General features: G+C 42.7%; 1 protein-coding gene across 6 annotated transcripts in view; it reads right to left on the reverse strand.

Moving 5' to 3' along the window:
* Window positions 1-20,680, reverse strand: part of LOC127646781 (R3H domain-containing protein 2) — a 69,737-nt gene that overhangs the window by 35,008 nt on the left and 14,049 nt on the right. Inside the window, exon 1 of one of the 6 annotated variants that reach the window (XM_052130654.1) lies at window positions 17,152-17,297. The exons of 4 other annotated variants lie outside the window; for them this stretch is intronic. The gene's annotated coding sequence lies outside the window, so the exon portion shown is untranslated. Of the gene's footprint in view, window positions 1-17,151; window positions 17,298-20,680 lie in introns of those variants that run through there. One more of the 6 variants, XM_052130655.1, reaches the window with a different exon arrangement.

The following is a 20,680-nucleotide window of genomic DNA, read 5'->3' on the forward strand; positions in this document are numbered from 1 at the left end:
TATATGTGTGTGTGTGTGTGCGTGTATGTGTATGTGTGTGTGGAACAGTGTGTTCATGAGGAGCACAGATTAAGTAATCTGCCATCTGCTGTAAAACAGACACCCAAACAAACACACGAGTACATGTTGGTTTCAGTGTCTTCGAGAGGACGTCTCATAGACACAATCATTTTTATACAGAGGTGATGACGTGTTAAAAAACAACCTTAAACACACCAGCTCATAGATTTAACAGAAGATAATAAATAATAATGAGCTTTTTAAAACTAATAAGTGCCACTGATTCATCGTGTTTCATTGCATCCAAAATGTGTCCCTCACCAGTACAACCAAACGTGCACACAAGCCAAAATGCATAACGCACCACCACTGAGCAGCCGACACGCTCAAAGCACTGAACAAACGAGGAGGAAACTCCAACACTGACGTCATACTGCAGAGAGAGCGAACGAGACGGGCAGGGGCGAGCGAGAGAGAGAGAGAGACCGCGCACTCGAATAGCTGGGATTCCCGACTGCAGAAAAGACGTCATCAGCAGCACATGACACCAGTAACAAATCATTCACACACACGCTTATGAAACACAGTATTCTGCAGCAAAGAGATGAACCTCAAGAACTCAATGGAGACACAAAACCATCATTCTGATGACTGAGAAGAGCCTTCATGAATGAGCTCTCTCTCTCTCTGTCTCGCTCTCTCTCTCGCTGTTGCCAAGGAGACAGCAACATCATCCCCTGCCATTTGTGTTGGAGAGGAAGTGAGAGGTGATATTAAAAATAAATCTGAGAGCAGCAGTCAAACGTTTCTTGGTGTAACGTGTGCCCTCTCAGGACAGCTTCTCTCAGTCTGCCAGTCGGTTTAAAAACAACAAACCAGTGTGCATTGATAAGACAATACAAATATATTTAGCTTATTTGCATATTATTGAACATAAGCCAATCACTGGCCTTCAGTTCACAGCAATCCATCCTGCAACTGAATTCATCAATCAGTCCAGATTTATTATAATGGCTTGTTTAAGGATGTACACCTGCGTCACACGGACACTTTTGGAGCGTCTCACTTTGGTTGTGTCGTGTCATACACATACAGTTAGTAAGTTCAGATTTGCGCTCCACCACTTATCTCCCCGACTCACTCTGCCCAGACACCGCTTAACCACACCCAATACATCATATAATATGATATATTACTATAATATAATAACATCATATATTAATATCATATAATACTCAGGTTGGCTGGATATTGGTTTTGTAACAGTCTGCGTGGGCTGTGCTGAGTGTAAGAGAAAGCTGAACACTCATTAATGGTCAGATCACTGAAATGCAGGGCAAAATGCATCACTGAAGGATTCCCTGCCTTAAGAGCCAATGCCAACACACACACACACACACACACACACACACACACAGCTTGTGAGTATGACTGTCTGTGAAGCATCCTGCTGCACAGATGTAAAGAGATGGAGAGAAATTTTGGGGGGTAGATGAGTCAGAGTGGGTCTCACTGGACTAAGAGGGCTGTGAGGAGGAGGATGGCGTCACAAGCCCTGATGACTGGTGAGAGAGAGAGAGAATAACAGAATCCAGAGAGAGAGAGAATAACAGAATCCAGAGAGAGAGGGAATAACAATATCTAGAAAGAGAGAGAATAACAGAATCCAGAAAGAGAGAATAACAGAATCCAGAAAGAGAGAGAGAATAACAGAATCCAGAGAGAGAGAGAGAATAACAGAATCCAGAGAGCGAGAGAATAACAGAATCCAGAAAGAGAGAATAACAGAATCCAGAGAGAGAGAGAGAATAACAGAATCCAGAGAGCGAGAGAATAACAGAATCCAGAGAGCGAGAGAATAACAGAATCCAGAGAGCGAGAGAATAACAGAATCCAGAGAGCGAGAGAATAACAGAATCCAGAGAGCGAGAGAATAACAATATCTAGAAAGAGAGAGAATAATAGAATCCAGAAAGAGAGAGAATAATAGAATCCAGAAAGAGAGAGAATAACAGAATCCAGAAAGAGAGAATAACAGGATCCAGAGAGCGAGAGAATAACAGAATCCAGAGAGAGAGAATAACAGAATCCAGAGAGCGAGAGAATAACAGAATCCAGAGAGCGAGAGAATAACAGAATCCAGAGAGCGAGAGAATAACAGAATCCAGAGAGCGAGAGAATAACAATATCTAGAAAGAGAGAGAATAATAGAATCCAGAAAGAGAGAATAACAGAATCCAGAAAGAGAGAGAATAACAGAATCCAGAGAGAGAGAGAGAGAGAGAGAGAGAGAGAGAGAGAGAATAACAGAATCCAGAGAGAGAGAATAACAGAATCCAGAAAGAGAGAGAATAACAGAATCCAGAGAGAGAGAGAGAGAGAGAGAGAATAACAGAATCCAGAAAGAGAGAGAATAACAGAATCCAGAAAGAGAGAGAATAACAGAATCCAGAGAGAGAGAGAGAGAGAGAATAACAGAATCCAGAAAAAGCGAGAATAACAGAATCCAGAGAGCGAGAGAATAACAGAATCCAGAGAGAGAGAGAGAATAACAGAATCCAGAGAGCGAGAGAATAACAGAATCCAGAGAGCGAGAGAATAACAGAATCCAGAAAGAGAGAATAACAGAATCCAGAGAGAGAATAACAGAATCCAGAGAGAGAGAGAGAATAACAGAATCCAGAAAGAGAGAGAATAACAGAATCCAGAAAGAGAGAGAATAACAGAATCCAGAGAGCGAGAGAATAACAGAATCCAGAAAGAGAGAGAATAACAGAATCCAGAAAGAGAGAGAGAGAGAGAGAGAGAGAATAACAGAATCCAGAAAGAGAGAGAATAACAGAATCCAGAGAGAGAGAGAGAGAGAGAATAACAGAATCCAGAAAGAGAAAGAGAGAATAACAGAATCCAGAGAGCGAGAATAACAGAATCCAGAGAGCGAGAATAACAGAATCCAGAGAGCGAGAATAACAGAATCCAGAGAGCGAGAATAACAGAATCCAGAGAGAGAGAGAGAATAACAGAATCCAGAGAGCGAGAGAATAACAGAATCCAGAGAGCGAGAGAATAACAGAATCCAGAGAGAGAGAGAATAACAGAATCCAGAGAGCGAGAGAATAACAGAATCCAGAGAGCGAGAGAATAACAGAATCCAGAGAGCGAGAGAATAACAGAATCCAGAAAGAGAGAGAGAGAATAACAGAATCCAGAGAGAGAGAGAATAACAGAATCCAGAGAGAGAGAATAACAGAATCCAGAGAGAGAGAATAACAGAATCCAGAGCGAGAGAATAACAGAATCCAGAGCGAGAGAATAACAGAATCCAGAGAGCGAGAGAATAACAGAATCCAGAGCGAGAGAATAACAGAATCCAGAGAGCGAGAGAATAACAGAATCCAGAGAGCGAGAGAATAACAGAATCCAGAAAGAGAGAGAGAGAGAATAACAGAATCCAGAGAGAGAGAATAACAGAATCCAGAAAGAGAGAGAGAATAACAGAATCCAGAGCGAGAGAATAACAGAATCCAGAGCGAGAGAATAACAGAATCCAGAGAGCGAGAGAATAACAGAATCCAGAGAGCGAGAGAATAACAGAATCCAGAAAGAGAGAGAGAGAGAATAACAGAATCCAGAGAGAGAGAATAACAGAATCCAGAAAGAGAATAACAGAATCCAGAGAGAGAGAATAACAGAATCCAGAAAGAGAGAGAGAATAACAGAATCCAGAGAGAGAGAATAACAGAATCCAGAGCGAGAGAATAACAGAATCCAGAGCGAGAGAATAACAGAATCCAGAGCGAGAGAATAACAGAATCCAGAGAGCGAGAGAATAACAGAATCCAGAGAGCGAGAGAATAACAGAATCCAGAAAGAGAGAGAGAGAGAATAACAGAATCCAGAGAGAGAATAACAGAATCCAGAAAGAGAATAACAGAATCCAGAGAGCGAGAGAATAACAGAATCCAGAAAGAGAGAGAGAGAGAGAATAACAGAATCCAGAGAGAGAGAGAGAATAATATTCCAGTCAGTCATTGAACCTATTGCACTATATGGCAGTGAAGTTTGGGGTCCTCTCCTAAATCACCAATTTGACAAATGGGACAAAAATCCGATTGAAGCCCTGCATACAGAGTTTTGTAAAAGCATTCTTCGGGTACAGAGAAACACACCTAATAATGCATGCAGGGCAGAATTAGGCCAATACCCTCTATTAATCCACATTGAGAAACGAGCCATCAAATTTTGGAAACATCTAAAACTGAGTGACCCCAACTCTTATCATTATAAAGCCCTTAAAAACCATGAAATGAACGCTGAGAAGAGTCCCATCATCCAGCTGGTCCTGAGGCGCCACACACAGACTAACACGACTAACAATAATCAGCCTCAGGACACGGACACCCTCATCCACACAATCCGGCCCAACCAAATGATAAAAGCACAAAAAGAAAAGTACCGAACTTATTGGAATGAAACAACACAAAAACAAAGTAAACTACAATGTTATTTGACCCTAAACAGAGATTACACGACAGCAGAATACCTGAGTACAGTCAGAGACCACAAACTGAGGAAACACATGACGAGGTACAGACTGAGCGACCACAGCCTGATGATAGAGAAGGGCAGATACAGACAGAGCTGATGCCCAGAGAGGGCAGGTTATGCCCGTACTGTAACCAAGGACAAATAGAAACAGAGCTGCACTTCTTCACCACCTGCCCTAATTATAATGACATTCGAAAACACTTCTTTCCCAAATTTGAAATGATTTGTCCCAACTTCAATAAGAATGATGCACAAGCTCAATATTTACTTGGTGAACAAAGAGACTGCATTTCACTAGCAGCAAAATACATCAACTCCTGCCACAAACAGAGGGAAGAGTCGACCAAACAGTGATGCGCCCATTTACACACACACACACACACACACACACACACACACACACACACACACACACACACAAATACACCCACACTATACACACACACACACACACACACACCACTGAAAGTATACACACTGTTAATTATTATTATTATTATTATATATATATATATTATTATTATTATTATTTTTATTTACACACTTGTTCAATACAGAATTTGTTCTACTGTTAATTTTCATGCTCATATAAATGCTTTGGCAATACAATGTACAATTTGTCATGCCAATAAAGCTCATTTGAATTTGAATTTGAATTGAGAGAGAGGATAACAGAATCCAGAAAGAGAGAGAATAACAGAATCCAGAAAGAGAGAGAGAGAATAACAGAATCCAGAAAGAGAGAGAATAACAGAATCCAGAAAGAGAGAGAGAGAGAGAGAGAGAGAGAGAGAGAGAGAGGAATAACCGAATCCAGAAAGAGAGAGAATAACAGAATCCAGAGAGAGAGAGAGAGAGAGGAATAACAGAATCCAGAGAGAAAGAGAGAACAGAATCCAGAAAGAGGGAATAACAGAATCCAGAGAGAGAGAGAGAGAGAGAGAGAGGGAATAACCGAATCCAGAAAGAGGGAATAACAGAATCCAGAGAGAGAGAGAGAATATAATAGAATCCAGAAAGAGAATTTATTTGTTTGAAAATGACAAATTTCAACTGGTAATCTGGTAATCAGAAGGTTGCTGGTTCGAGCCCCACAGTCACCACCATTGTGTCCTTGAGTAAGACACTTAACTCCAGGTTGCTCCGGGGGGATTGTCCCTGTAATAAGTGCTCTGTATAATACATTGGTAATCAGAAGGTTGCTGGTTTGATCCCCACAGTCACCACCATTGTGTCCTTGAGTAAGACACTTAACTCCAGGTTGCTCCGGGGGGATTGTCCCTGTAATAAGTGCTCTGTATAATACATTGGTAATCAGAAGGTTGCTGGTTTGATCCCCACAGTCACCACCATTGTGTCCTTGAGTAAGACACTTAACTCCAGGTTGCTCCGGGGGGATTGTCCCTGTAATAAGGGCTTTGTAAGTCGCTTTGGATAAAAGCGTCTGCCAAATGCATAAATGTAAATGTAAATGAGAGAGAGAGAGAATATAACGGAATCCAGAAAGAGAGAGAGAGAATATAATAGAATCCAGAAAGAGAATTTATTTGTTTGAAAATGACAAATTTCATATTTGTCAAAGCTCTAGTTTAAAATAAGCATTCAATATCATTAAAAGATGAAGTGCATGGTTACGTGCCACCAGCAGCAAACGAAACATATTGTTTTCAAACAGGTTTCCCGAAAACTTCCACCATTGCTTGGACAAACAGGTAGTTCTGCTTGAAACACAACCAATATCATTGCGTCTGTCTTGAGATGTTAAAACAGCCACAGCGTTTACATTTCCCAGGGAAATCGACCTACAAATGGCTCACTTACAGCCGTCCACTCACATTGAAACTGGAAAAAGTATTTGACACATCACTTAAGTTGTGTTATAAGTAAGCATCATATCACCAACAACTCTCCTGCTCTCGAGATATCCATCAGAGAACGAATTAGTTGGCCACTATTTGTATGTAACATGATCAGAGACTTGATGGAGAGTAAGTGAGGAAGAACCACGATGAACAAACCAGTGTTCTGCTAAAACATGATCCATCTCTAGATGAGAAGAGGATATGTGTGGGAGAGAAATCACTCGGCCTATCTCCATCTTTCACTCTCTAAAAATAAGTGTGTCAGGTTAAAATCTCAGCCTCTTTTGGCTCCCGTGACAAACCTTATGCAATCTGCACTGTTCGAGAGGAGAGAAACAGAGTGAGAAAATTCTCAATGATGAAACTAACGCCCCATTGGACGAGGACTGCACCAATAGCATGAGGAGCTCCATGGCAACAGGCTCTGTCACCAAGAGACACTAGATCTCCCTCCGCCCCATGTGGTGCACAACTGCCCCGTCCCCCAATTACACACACACATCTGTGAATCACCCCAATTACCCATGTGTGTATTTAGAGGGCAGAACAAACACTCCTGCTCCCCCTCTCTCTCTCTCTCCTCGTCCATTCTTCAGTCTCTCTCGGCCTCCCTTAGCAAACACACAATCGTGCCACATTCACATCCTAGCGAAGCGCTAATCACTTCTTTCTGTTCCTTCTGCTCTCATACAGGTAGTTAGCGACAGAACGGTCAATAACGTTTGCAATTTCTGTCCCAGTGCAGAGAGCTCAGCAAGCAACTACGAAACGTTGTTGAAGTGACACACCAGTTAATCGAGGTCTTCTGGTTCACCTCAACAATACAGACAGGACTGTGTGTTCCATTCACTTCCATTCACTCGCATGAAACCCAGAGGATCAGGAACACACGTCCATGCACAGGAGCTTCATCTCGCTGCAAACAAAGTTCAAGTTTAGTGAACTCTTGACCAGAGAATTTGCATAGCAAAAAGATTTTGAACATCAGGGACTGACCTCTTGGCTGAAAATCAAACATGACGGGAACTTCAATTTAAAGAGTCCAAACTTCAATTAAAAAGGAGACTGGTGGTTTTAAGCGTCATATTATAAACTCAAAGCAGAAGCAACATCATATCCTGTTGCAGGGTACAAAATAATTTCCAAAGACTACCCCTAGTTTGAAGATCTTTCCAAATTTAAACAGATAAACGGAAGTGGTGAAAATTCGTAGAAGCAATTTGTAACCAGGTTAAAATGGGGAAAGGAGGCGGCGGGCACCGGCTGAACAGTCAAAATAATATTTAAACAAAGACACACAATACAAACATGGCAGCTGCGTGTGGCGCTCTCTCTCTCTCTCTCGAACTGCCACATCCGGCCGCACTTATCCCTCTCCTCTGCGGATTAGCCCAATTGGGGCCGGGCGTGTGTAGTCACGGCCCGGCCCAGCCCTCCTCCTCATCACACACATCCCTCCATTACCTCAGGCCGGGGAACCCCTGGCATGACATGATGTACACCCCACCCCCCGTCTCTGGCCCTTTTCCCCACCTCACTAACCTTAACTATCAGCAATATTAATATCGAGGCATATTTTTGATTCAATCTTCAGAAATGTCTGAACGTGCAGCTTCAAATGTCCTCTAACTGCCTCTGGGTTCTTCAGTAGGGGTGTGAAGTTTCAGCACAAACATTAATATAGTGGTGCCCTCTGTGATGTTTACCCTGGCAGTGCCCGCTTCACACAGAGACGTGCCATCTGCTCAGGTGGCACTCTACTCCAAAAAGCAGAGCACTGCACCCATGGCTGTACCCTTTCATTCTCCTTCCTACAGTTCTCACTTACTTCTGCTTCCATTCTGTGGCAAAACACATCTATTTTCATCCATCCGCCCCCCTTTCAAATAAAGAGATAAAAAAACCTAAAAAAACATTCTGGATTATTACATTACCTTGGCATAGAGACAGGCACCATTTGACCACATTAGCCGCATTTCCACTATCGGGCCAAATGACAGGGCCAATTGCGTTCCTACTGTCACTTCCTGGGCTTCATAGTGCCTCCTCGGGGCCAATGGCTTTTGGCCAATTGGGCCAATCAAGGCCATCCAAGGACTGAGACGGGTACAATGCCAAAGGTGGAGTTTCGCCAAACTTCACATGTTGTTTATCCTGTACACAACGGTACAGGTTCAGGGGGAAAAAATTCTAAATAAAACGCAGGCACGGTACAAATCCATTAAAACAGCCATTGGACAAAGCGGTGCCCAAAGATATTACCTTCCATGGTTCAGTGAACTTTCATAGACTGTGTGCTGGTACATCATCCCGTTGTTAGTGGAGAGACCACTCGGGACAATACAGCAGATACAGTCGGTGAGTGGTCAACGCCAACTTATCTAGCCGTTTACATTCGATATAATCTCGATATTCTAGATAACTAAATAAAACGAAACCTCAGCTTGAGCTTACCTCTTGCTTGTGAAGCGGGCAGGGTGTATGATGTTGGCACCGCAGCAGAGTTACTGGCCCGAAGGTGCGGGAACGCATATAGATTTTGGTCTTGCAGCTTGATGTCCGAGGCTACTGCCCAAGCTGACCAGATGATAGCCTTGGCTCGCACTAGCCCAAAAATATCTACAGAATATCTAACGGCCACTTCTAGTGAGAGTACCTATAGTACTAAATCATCTCCATTTATAGACAGTGTGTCTAACTGTGGACAGATGAATATCTAACGGCCACTTCTAGTGAGAGTACCTATAGTACTAAATCATCTCCATTTATAGACAATTTGTCTAACTGTGGACAGATGAATATCTAACGGCCACTTCTAGTGAGAGTACCTATAGTACTAAATCATCTCCATTTATAGACAATTTGTCTAACTGTGGACAGATGAATATCTAACGGCCACTTCTAGTGAGAGTACCTATAGTACTAAATCATCTCCATTTATAGACAGTGTGTCTAAATGTAGACAGATGAATATCTAACGGCCACTTCTAGTGAGAGTACCTATAGTACTAAATCATCTCCATTTATAGACAGTTTGTCTAACTGTGGACAGATGAATATCTAACGGCCACTTCTAGAGAGAGTACCTATAGTTATCTTAACATTTTGAAAACTCATTAGCAAAAATTGTCATTTTGACTTTTATTTATATTCAAAGTCATTTAATACGTTGCCTTTCATCATTATTTGTTTATCTTAAGAAAAATTATTAACAAAATCCCCCAAATTTCCAGGGAAGTTTTAAGCAATTTGGTTGGTTGACAGGCGGCTGTGGCTCATGTGGTAGAGCGGGTCGCCCACTAATGGGAAAGGCTGGCCCACATGACTCCACATGCCGAAGTGTCCTTGGGCAAGACACTGAACCCCAAGTTGCTCCCAATGGCAGGCTAGCACCTTGCGTGACAGCTCTGCCACCATTGGTTTGTGATTGGGTGAATGGGACGCAGTGTAAAGCGCTTTGAATTCTGCTAAAGTTAAAAAGCGCTACATAAGTGCAGATCATTTACCATATACCACGATGAATATAAACCCACTGTAACATGTGGAATGCGCCATAATTCGTCTCCGGGCTAGCACGACATTCAGTCTATTGAGCTAAATGTGACTGAACTAATCTGTTTCACAGCTCAATAACAAAAGGCTAAATATTTATTTTCCCGCTGAACATGTTGACTCATTTCTCAGACATCTTGCGTCTCGTTGTCACTGGGCCTCTCAGAAGCGGTGTGAGTCACCATGAGCAATATGTCCAGTATCACAGTCCTTCACATGTGGTCAGCTGTTCAACAAGTCATTCAAAACTCATTAAGCTCATTAATATTCATGAGGGGACTGCCACATGGGATCTGTGCAAATGGACACATTTTCTCAGATGTTTAAAATGTAGAGTTATGTGTTTGTTCAAATCAATAATCTTAAGTAATAGTGACGTTTAAATGAGCAAACTGCCCTAATAAAACCAGCCGTTGGTCTAAATGGGGGAACTTAACAACTAGCAAAAACTGTCAAAATGACAACTTCTCCAAACAGGTTTGTGAGCATCATTTAACATAACCAAGCAATCAAACACTGATCGGATTTATTCAAATGGACAGTATATCAGAAATGATGGTGGGAAGAAAAATAGCGGAGTTCAAAATATGGCTTAATAACAGGCCATGAGAGCAGCGTGTTATTTATAGACACGGATACTTTATTCAGGAGAACAGCATTGTGCCGTGTCTCTCCATTTCCCTCATTTTATTCCATCCCTACAGAGAGGCACACAGTGTTCGAACATACCCTGTGTGTTTTTGTGTGTGTGTGTGTGTGTGTGTGTGTGTGTGTGTGTGTGTGGGGCTCAGGTGAAGATGCACACTGATGGTTCAGGCTCTGCGAGAAAAGATGCATTTATCTCCGCGCGGGGGCTGGTCGATACATTAAATATTCACGATGCATATGTGATGATTTTGCTGGCTCTATAAATTAAAGGGATACGGTACCCAAGAAGTGTCACCCTCATGTTGTTTCAAACCCATTTGTGTTTCTGTGGAATGTTGCACATGTTAAGCGGACACGCTTAAGCCGCCCGTCACTCAAACAGCGTGCGGTTACAGACGCGAGGATATAAACGGTTAACCTTTTAGATTTTTTCAGGATCATCCAGAGGTTGTCTCGCCATCGGGATCGATGCAATGTGCAACCCTGGCCTAGATGTCTAGTCTAAAGAAGTTTAGTAAGGATTTACTCTCCGATAAATATATTGAGATTGTTTTATCGCCCAGCCCTATTGCTAACACTCAGAGGCCAATAATCACAGTGATAGCAAAGTCACAGTCTACGACAAATGACGTCAGGGGTGTAGCAACCATTATGACTAAGGGGCACATGACCCCCTCACTTCTAGGAATGGCTAAATTCATCCAAATTTGGATATTCGATTAAATGCATATCAATGGTAATCAGGGTGTGAAATTAACTTTTTGGTCACCAGTCACAGGAACAGTTCTGGGTTTACTTGGAATCGAGTAAATTAACTTAAATCAGCTCAACTGATTCATAAGTCGTTTTGATTCACTAAAAAGAACCGGTTCAAAAGAATCATTTGTTTGGGAATCTACAGGTAGCGCTTTGTCTCATCTTGAGCTGTAGATCCAAGAGCAATAAGGGTTCCTGCGGTGCTTTCCGCATCACCGGAAATATGAACGTTATAGAACTGTTAACGGAACCGGATGTCATTAAAATCAGTCCGTTTGAATTATAATGCGATCATTACCGGAGAACTTGTAATGTGTGGTGGGTGGGTAATTAAAACATACTTGCAACACAAGAGTGGTTCCCGCTCTTTATCCTGATGGCATGAATGCCCCCATTTTGCTTCAAGATTTACTGCTAACAGTACACACCAAGTGTGCCGCACGAGCCCTCAAAAGTGAAGCCAAAACGTCTCGATCGCCCCCCGGTGGCTGGTCCTAGTATAGGTCATAAGCCCTGCCTCCCCATATTATTCAACGGGACGTGAGACCAACTAAACAATTAAATTACACTTCACATATCTTTTTTCCAAAGATAGAAACGACAGTAAATGACAGAAACTATCACGTTGATGTCATTTCAAGTGTTTGTTTTCAAAATAAGTTTGTTTTTAGTTATTTGATGCTATAAAAACGCTGCTGTGACATCATGATTGACAGCTGTGATTGACAGGTTCTCTGAGCGAAGTAGTCACTGAAGCACCAACAGACTTTTTTTCGGGATCTTCGGAGGACTGAGGAGATTGGAGCTTTAAATGTAATATCTACATTTCTATAATTAATTATTTCACACCGTCATAAGTCAAAAGTCAAAAGTGCAGGGGCGTGTGCTTGCGATTGATTCAGCGAGAGTGAGGGCGGGGCCTTGATTTCATGGCTTTACTTCCTGCTCACTACTGCGCAGGTCCGGTCCCGAAAACGCAACTGCATAGACTCAAGTCCCAAGATGTCAGCGCCATATCGGGACACTGGCGGCTTCAGTTCTCACCAATGGGAAAGAGCGATGTGTGTCGGCCATCTTTTTTTACGGTCTATGGTACATACCCAGTAATGCGCAAGAAATCTCAACACAAGAGAGGTGCCATATATTGTCGATTAGCTTTCAGTACATCTTAAATATGCGTGAATACAGTTGGAAAGATGCCGACTTCATTTTCAAATGCCCAAAGTACACAAACAGTGTTGATCTATTAAATCTGTACACACCTGTGAACTCGCTGACTGTAGGGCTGCAGAGCCCCCTTGAGGACAAAACTGGAATAGGTCAAATTATATTTCAAGCTGGCACAAAGTGAGTGGTGTGTGACGCTGACAAATTCACTGGCTAAATGTACTAACATTTGGCAATTGCCAGCAGGGACGGATTACCAACCGGGCCAATGGGGCCAGTGCCCAGGGGCCCTTGACTACCAAGGGCCCTGGGCTTTAACCCCCCCCTGCTGGAAAACCCTTTAGGGCATGAACAACGACCCTCAACCACTCAACAATATTTGAGTGGAGGGGGGCCCTTGGAGATAATTGGCCCCTGGGCATTTGCAAGTCATAAACCATGTTAATTTCGTACCCTGATGGTAATGGTTATGTTTGTGGCATATCTATTTTAGAAACAAACTGTTCAGGTAAGATCATATTTGGCACTTAGATTAAGGAATATTTGTTATGCTTTGATTCTTTGGTTCTGGCAGATTGCACCAATGATTGAAATGTCTGACAGCAGTCATTAAATTACAACCGAAAATACACGGTTTCTACATTTTAGTTCTAATTATTAAAATTATATCATAAAAAATGCTGTTTCTTAAATGCTCAGTTGACCTGCTTTCTTCAAATTATATCATATATACCGTGTCGCTACAAAGAGGTCTGCATGTTCCCGAAGGAGGCTAGTGATTTTATCATGCATAACAGAATTGCTTACTGTTCCTTTAACTAAACTGCAGTGGAAATGCAAGCTCAGAAACGTAAAGCGAGAGAGTAAGGTGCAGTGGAAAAGTGGCATAAGAAGAGCAATGCGAACGCTAGCTAGAGAACTACTGAATGCCTGAATTCTTATGGTTGGATTATAGGCTGATCGTCATAGTTGTGCCACTTACACGGCCGTGATATCAGTGATATCATGAACGTGACAAAAACATTACTAACCATAAACAATAACACGACCGCTACCTGATAGCTACTAGCTCATTGTGCTGCATAAAGCAGTTGCTGCATGTGTAACAGTTAAATTGTCATGGTTGTATTAGAAGCTTTCCAGCTGCTGGTCAACTAAATAAAGTGAAGCTTTCAAGCAGAGTATAGAGTTAACGTAACAAAACGTCCCATCCTCCATCGTGGACTCCAACAACGCCATAGCCGAGTCCAGCGCACTCTCCCTCCCATTGCTCGCCGGTTTAGCTAGTGTCCATTTGATCGAACCACTTCCATTTTCTCCTGTTTGAACCACTCCGGATGTTGTGGTCCTTGATGGTTCTGTCATCACTTAACGTTTTGTAACTTTTCCCTACACTGTTAGTCGGTCCGGTGTTAGCCGTGTGCGGCCAACAGCCAAGACACTTCCTGAAAGACTCCTTTGTTCCGCGTCGTTTTGTTCGTCCCTAACGAGAGGAACGCCTGCACCTCGTTTATTGACCATAGCGTGGTTTTAACCATTTCGTTTTACAATTCGAAAGTCGGGTGAGCAAATGATACCGCTATCGCTAACTTTAAAACTAGCGGGTTGATGTCCCATGTCGCAAATTCAGTGATGCCAGTAATGATGATTCTCTCTGGCCAATCAGTGATCTGCAGGGTTTTGACGTCACATTCAGTATCGGCTCGGCTCGCATGGAACCTCGACCGAGATGGTACTAAAAAAGAACGAGGTACCAGGTACTATAAACAGTGGAGAACCCCCAAAATGCGTGCAGAGTCGAGCTGTACCATGCAGTAGAAAAGCCCCATTAGAGTGCTTTATGTACCGATGTGACAGTGTGTTAAACGCTGTACTGCCATCTATCGACGTGGATCAGCATGATAGTCTCTGCTGCCCCCGCCAGCTCTGGAATATAATTTGCAACTGGAAAATGTCAGAGTTTAAGGTAATTTCTAAAGTTATTTATTACTACTATAATGTAATTGCTTTACCTAAAAACAAATGTCAGAAATCAAGTGAATATGCTTCTATTATTGTACCTCGTTTCACATCATTTCTAAAAGACAGTTAATTATTATTAACTTTATTAGAGAACTGCTTAGTCAAATAAACCTCAATTATCAAGCAATACAGAATGGCAACGTAAAGGAAAGTTTAGGATAGATTTTGATGATCAAATTTAGGATGTGCATGAGTACTGTTTTTGACAAACTTGTTTTGTTTCCAAGCAAACCAACGTCATGGTTTAATCAAAAACCACAACAGTCGCTGTGCCAAGCTACTTTGCACTAAACGAATGAAGCCGTAGATGCCTTACCGTTACCGGTAACCTTTGCCGGTCTTTGTCTTCTTGCTTCAGACCTTTTGTTGCTTCGTCGGCAGTACAGCTACTGAATATCCCGTCGTCTCCTCTTCTGAAGCACGATAATAAGCATGTTCAATTGTGTTCTTTTTGCTAAATCGCATCACCAAACAACAATACTGTGTGGTACATACGCATATCCAAGCGTATCTACACACACGGTAGCCAATAAGAGGCGTTATAATTATAAGCTCCTCTTCTACGACGTTTAGTGGCACACCGCAGGTTATACGATTTCAAAATGACGAAAGACATTGAAGGGGGTGACCCGCACCATGTAGTACAATCTTCATCTCATGCAAGTGTACACCATTCGGATCATACTTTACAAAAACGAGGAGGACGTGGCTGGGCTGTGATGATGCACAGTCGGCGCTGAATCAGCAGATCAGTGGGAGAGTGCGATAAAGGGGAGACGGAGGTGCCAGTTTGAGAGGGGAGAGAGAGAGAGATGTGCACATGGTGATGCATGCGTGTCCGTGTTTGTTTTATGTTGAGTTTCTTATTAAACTTTGTTTACTGTTCAGCCAGTCCCCGCCTCCTCCTTGCCCGTGCTTCATCTGTTACAGTGGTGTTGAAACTTGGGAGGGAGGGAGGATGTGTTGTCACAGAGTCCTCGCCACTGCCACCCGCCAGGACAGCCATCTGCCTGGGGACGGGAGGGTCGCTGCCACCCGCCGAGAGACTGAGGAAAAGCTGCCATCCACCGAAAATGGGGAGGATGCCGGAGGACTTTCTGCAGTCTGCCGGGGGAGGAGCAAGCTGTCATCTGCCAGAGGAGTGGTTGAGGGCCAGACGACAGCGCGTCCGGGAGTGGGCTAGCAAGTTCTTATCTCTCTCTCTCTCTCTCTCTGGGTCTCCGCTCGCCCTCTCCCCAAGCCTCCCATCATCTCTCCCCCAAGGTTCACAGGAGGCAGGGTGGTCCACTGGCTGACAGAAAAGCCGGTCAGACCGGACCTTTCAAAACTGATAAAAACAGTGGAAACCCCCCACCTAAATTATTTCTAAACTAGATTGTTCTTACTATAATTTTCTTTCTGCTAAGAAAAGTCTTTAAATCTTACTGACAATAATGGTTAAAGTGGTGTGATGTTCATAAATAAATCAAATATATGCCAATATCTGCAGAAGGCTGATACCTTTATTAGAACAGTTTTCAGAAATGTCCCACATGTGCCATTTCCACTGCCGCCTCCTGATGTCCATTATCAATCCATGCCTGTTCATCTCCCCCGCCCTCTCCCTCTCTCTCTCTCACACAAAGCAAATGCCTCTTATCTGTAAAGTGACACCAATGACACCTTGTTGCTGTAGCAATCCACCCTCAGACTGGGGGATGAAGATGCAAGGACACAGTTGAAGGGAATTCCTCATTACCTAAGCAAACACCCTGCCCACGTCACCCGCTGTCGCTCTGTATCGAGTTTCGACCTGAACACGAGTGGGCAGACAGCTACCACACAACACTACACACACCCACGACCGACTGACCCACACCAAAGTCTTTCAACCATACAAACCTAAAAACGGTACAATGTAAAACATGTTTACTCACTAGCATCAATTCCACTGAGATTCCAAGTGAAAGGCTGTTTAGTGGAAACAAACTTATCCTAGCATCCTTCAAGTGAAACAAGTGAATTTTTCACATCCAAACTTGCCCTATTTTTGCAACCAAACTGATATGAGCGATTATGAACGGGAAAATAATAATACACCGCAACAAAAATTATACTGAAGATCCACCAGCTCCATTTGACGTCAGCGTATGATGTCAAAGCAGTTGGAGCACCTGAAAGCAGCGGTCGACAGCATGCGCACGCACGCACGCACGCCTCGCACGCACGCACGCACGCACACACACACACACACACATGCACACACACACACACACACACACACACACACATGCACACACATGCATGCATTTAATAAAAAAAAGCAAACAAACTTCTCTGCATGTCTCCCAAACTCTCCTCTCTCTCTCTCTTACTTCTGCTGGCTATCACAGGGTTTATGATCTTCCAAAATGCACCGAAGGATCTACTCATAATTGCGATGATACCGGTTTCAGACAGAGATGTAATGCAATTTCAAGATCGCATTTGACCAAGAGAGTGGTGACTCAAGGTCCTCCATGCACCAGGAGAGAGAGATGCAAGGCGCAATATCACAATATCACTAAAATAACTCCACTAAGAGTTTTCAAATGCATGCATGGCTGCAGATACGCACCACACACTCCTTACTGTATCGAGTGATGTACCTATTCCTGATATCCTCCCCGCATCAGATACTTGCGGTTCTGATGTGCATCTCAGGCAGTGGCACACGCGCAGGGAACAGACAGATCTCCGCCACTCCACTTAGTTCCTCCCTCGCTTCGATTCTGACGCTCTCCTGCTTTTTCTGAATGAAGCACAGTCGCTTTCTCGGAGAACGAGCATGCGCTCATTTACTCACCCTCTCTCTCTCTCTCTCTCTCTCTCTCCCTCTCAGAGAACAAGTGTAACTGCACTGATGAGAACCTCGACACTCATGATAACAAGACGAGGAATGCGCACACTGTATTAGGGTGTTATGAGTGACATCATTGTACAAGTTGGGGATTCTGAAGGGTATCAGAGAAACATACACTTAAACCGGTAATGGTCAATTAGAACAACATAATGAAGAAATAAATATGTAAACAAACAAGCCTGTGGTGCTGAGAAGGGAGTCCCCAAGGATGAACATTAACATCCATCATAGACTCCCACTGCAGCAAATTAAAGGAATGTTCCGGGTTCAATATTATAAAGTACCTGTGACGTGCTGTCGATGATTGTCAATAATGCAAGAGCTAATGAGGGATACTGAACCATGTGTGTGTGTGTGTGTATGTTAAAGCGGTCTACCACTAAGCAGCAAGCTAAGATGAGGAAGATCCATTTATGTGCTTATTTACCATTATACAACAGTAAGTTCCCATCCTTGAATATGATTGGATGAGAGACGCTCCATGAGTCCTGATGTCTCAGAACAGTTGTATCACTTCGCTTGTGTTCGTGGCAATATAAACTAGTGTAAAGGCCGTTACACACGGGATGTGGCAAGCGCAAATGTCTTGTTAATGTTCAATGAGATGCACGCGGAAAGCGGAACATCGTAGGGCCATACAGCACTCTTGCTCATGTGATATTGCTTTAATGTCCAACCAGCACAATCACAATCCTGTAGACTAAATATGAAGTGTGGAATTTCTGTAAGCAGCACCAATACATATTAATATTAAATAAAATTGAATTGAAAATTTGAATTGGGTGCCGCTTGATGTACCAAGTAAAATCCTGAAGAGTCCTGAAGCAAAACCAGTTGAAAAGCACCGATTGAACTTCAGGACAACACTTAATAGTAGGTTTTGTGTCAGGGACTCCTGGTCATGTCAACAGTTGGAAGGCCAGACTGGCTCTTTATTGAAAATCAATGGAAACTGGAGATGGCAGTATATGTTTGAGCTGTCGGCATCTCTCGCTATGATGGGATGCATTACTGAGGGAAACACTGTTCAGAGCACACACACCTTTCAGCCTTTCATCTGCTGCGTCCTCTTCCTCATCTGTGCCACTTATGAGATGAGAGCAGTCTTAATGAGGGGGGGTTAGGACTGACAACCAACTAGCTAATCAGTAGCCGCTTTTCAACTATCAGGCCAGTGTGTGCCAGGGCTATCAACTGGCCAGTTGGGGCCAATAGCCTCGGACCTTGAGCTGCAAGACAAAAAATCAGTCTGCGTTCTCACCATCAGGCCAATAACTCCGCAGCATTGCCCAAAAACCCAATCTAAATACGCCGCTGCGATGCCAACATCACCCGCCCATTTCTCATGCAAGAGGGAAGCTCAAGCCGAGGTATCATGTAATCGAGTAGTCTAGAAAACTAAACTAAATTACGTTTTCTTAACTCCAAAACTAACTAAAATAAAAATGATCTCAGATTCAGAAGTCGGACACTTTAGGAAAGGTTTAATTTCGTAGCACTTTTAATTCTGATCCAAAACACATATAACCTGACGTTGTACCTTTGAAGAAAGTTTAGGATGTCTTCTAACTTGGACAAAAGCAAAAATGAATACATTCTTAATACTGAGCAGTAGAACCTTTGAAGACCCTCTTTTGACCAAATCCCAGAGGAGAAATGATTCTCTCGAAAATATCTACAAAGCGTTTAGAATGAATTTGTTATATTTTGTAACACTTTTACATCATATATCATTATGTAACATTTACAAGCATTATTTCTGTTATTTTCTTTACCATTGCTTTTGCCACCGGTGGTCATGAAATGAGCTCTGCCACACATACCCAATGTAAAAATCATCCATTTAAAACCTCAAAAAAGGTAAAATAAATAAATAGAGAGATTTTGCCCAAAAATGACAATTCCTTATTATTTACTCACCATCATGCCATTAGTGTTTGACTATCTTCTGCTTAACATAAGCAAAGATATTCTAGAAATACCTCAGCTCTGTAGGTCCATGCCAACTGGGTCCAAAGCTTTGAAGCTCTAAAAGCAAAAAGGTAACAAAGTAATCCTTAAGTTGACTTCTGAAGAAATATAATTGGTTTTGGGTGGGAAAAGACCAAAATGTAAATCCTTTTTCACTATAAATCTTGCAGTCTACAGGAAAGATCGCCAATGGCACTGCTGTCAAGATTTACAGTTAAAAAAGAAGCTACATTTTGCTCTGTTCTTACCCAAAACATGCTTTAAACCACTTAAGGATTACTTTATGTAACCTTTACATGCTTTTTGGAGCTTCAAGGTTTTGTACCGTGATGACTTGCATTGTAAGGACCCACAGAGCTGAAATATTCTGCAGAAGAAAGAAAGTCAAACACATCTGGGATGACATGAGGGTGAGTAAATCATGACAGAACTTATATTTTTGGGTGAACTGTCCCTTTAATTGTTTACTTCCCAAAGATTAGTTAAGAAATTATTAGTAATCATTTAAAGAAATTCATACATACAATGGGGATCAAGTTTAAATGTCATTTTACCCATTTTCACCGCATGTTTTAAATTTGCAACATTTAAAATCCAAATTAAACACGATAATATTAAAACTAATTTGGAATGACAGATTGATATAAAATAGAAATAAAAACTAAATAAAAAATCCAAACCTATAACAACACTGAGCATTGAACCCCCCCCCTCCTCCCCTAATACCCAGTTGGCCTTGTTTGGCCCAAGGGTAATCGGTGGGCCAAAGGCCATTGGCCCCAAGATAGCCCGAGGAGCCACGATGAAGCCCCGACAGTGACAGTGGGAACACAGCTGGCCCTGGCATGCACTTGCACACCCTGATATAGCACGATAGTGGAAACACAGCTAATGAGGTCAACTGGTGAGTTTAACACGTGGGAGATCATGCTCAACAAGTCACGTGATAAGAAACGCGGATTAACGATCTCAGACGCGGAGGCAACTGAGATTGTTCCTCCGCCACCCGGATTGAGGCTTAAACTTTAAACTGTGTTTAAAGTATTAGAGATCATACAGGGGGGCTTGGGTTGCTCAGCGAGTATTGACGCTGACTACCACAGGCGATGTCACGAGTTCGAATTCAGGGCGTGCTGAGTGACTCCAGTCAGGTCTTCTAAGCAACCAAATTGGACCGGTTGCTAGGGAGGGTAGAGTTACATGGGGTAACCTCCTCGTGGTTGCTATAATGTGAGGTTCTTGCTCCCGGAGGGGCGCGTGATGAGTTGAGCAT

The sequence above is a fragment of the Xyrauchen texanus genome, chromosome 7 (genome assembly GCF_025860055.1).
Source record: "Xyrauchen texanus isolate HMW12.3.18 chromosome 7, RBS_HiC_50CHRs, whole genome shotgun sequence".
In the NCBI taxonomy this organism is placed as follows: Eukaryota; Metazoa; Chordata; class Actinopteri; order Cypriniformes; family Catostomidae; genus Xyrauchen; species Xyrauchen texanus.